Source organism: Buceros rhinoceros, unplaced genomic scaffold (assembly GCF_000710305.1).
Source record: "Buceros rhinoceros silvestris isolate BGI_N320 unplaced genomic scaffold, ASM71030v1 scaffold8362, whole genome shotgun sequence".
Lineage (NCBI taxonomy): Eukaryota > Metazoa > Chordata > Aves > Bucerotiformes > Bucerotidae > Buceros > Buceros rhinoceros.
The window spans coordinates 29335-31013 of record NW_010397124.1 but is presented as its reverse complement, the minus strand read 5'-3'; positions in this window follow the sequence as shown (position 1 = coordinate 31013).

Sequence of the window (1679 nt, the reverse complement as noted above, 5' to 3'; positions counted from 1 at the left end):
CATTTTCCTGCTGCAATTCGTCTTTCAGGGCTGTGGCCCCTTCAGGGCCAGTTTGCTTCTGGGTGGCTGTCCCCTGCCCCTTATCGGGGTGCGCTGCCCGCTCCATGTGACCCCAGTTTGAGGGTGTGTGTCCACGCTGCCATCACCAGGACACTGGCTGCAGGTCTTCCAGCACCTCTTCCAGCTTTAAGGGCTGGAAACGGACATGGGGACCATATGCCACCCCTGGGGACTCAGGATGGGAGCGGTGCCACCCCGGCTGCGGCAGAGCCTGAGGGGTGCAGGGACCAACCCCACTGGGGCAGAGAGGGGCTAGGGAGGAGATGCTGGTTTATGGCTGTTCCATCCTTGGTCCGGATTGGAAAGCGGAGGCAGTGCTGGAGCAGGCTCTTCTCTGAGCTGTTCCCAGCCTCTCCAAGGCCACTGTGACCTATTTTGCAAAGGCTGAGTTTGACTCAGGCAGTACCTCAGGAGTGGTGCAGCTCCTCTGTCCTCACCCCTTCCTCAGCATGCTCTGGCCACCCTAGAGCCAGCACCTTGATCCCACCCTGAGGAGGGACCCAGCACCCCTGGCTGGAGATCGCAGCGTCCTGCTCCCAGGGCTCCGAGTCACATCTCCCAAGTCCAGCAGTGCCTTCTCCCGCTTCTCCTCCCGGCTGAGGCTGGGGATCACCCTGCAGGAACACCACCACCGGGGAGGCTTCTGCTTCCCACCACTGGCACTGGACAGGATGAAGAGGGCTGCCCCGTCCTCCCCCTCTCGGCACGGGGGAGAGGGCCGGTGGGAGGAGATGCTTGGACAGAGAGGGCTCAGTGTGATGCCTTGTAAGACCCCACCCGGGGAGGCTGAGCCGAGTGGGGTGAGGAGGGGAGGCTCTTGCCCTCATCATGCTTTAACCACAGCGGGCAGCTCAGCACCCCACAGCCGCCCAGTCACTCCCCCATACTGCACAGGAGCCCCACACTAACTGCTGTGAAGAAAATTAACTGCCCCAGCCAAACCCGGCCCAACCCTCCTCTGGGGTTCTGCAGGTGTCTGGAGTGCCCCTGTCCCCGGGGAGGCAGGGTCCATGCTTTGCCCTTGGTGCTGGTGGAGAGGCAATTTCACAGCCTAGGCCGAAAGGCAGATTTATTGTGAGTCATGGTTTCACTTCTCCCTTAACCCCAGCTCTAGTGAGAAAAGAGGGTAGCTGAGCTGTGTTGGTGAAAAATGAACCAAACGCCGTGCGGGCATCAGCTTCTTCGAGCTGCTGATACTGGTTCTGAAGAAGTGCCTCCAGGAGAAGTCACAGCTCAAATCTGTCAGGTAAACTGCTGGAAATCAAGGCAGGACAACCGCGTTCCTCACACTGCACGTTTAACCCTGCCCGCTGGCATCTGTAACCGGATACAGCGGTCCCCCAGCTTCCCCCGCTTCTGTCACTCGCAGTGGCCCCGGTGGGTATCAGGTGAGGGGAGCTGGTTTCTTTGGAAGCTGCTTATGGTTATGCTGATTTCCTCCTGCAACGCTGCCAGGCTCTCCCGTGCGGAGGGAGAGGCCAGGGAAAGGCCGATGTGCTGGTGAAGGAGGGATGAGACCCTCCCTGCTGCCGTGGCAAGAGCCAGAGCCCCCAGCCACCCACCCACTCGAAGGGTCGACCCCCCAGCCCCTCAGCCCCGGCAGCGCTCGTGGTGATGGT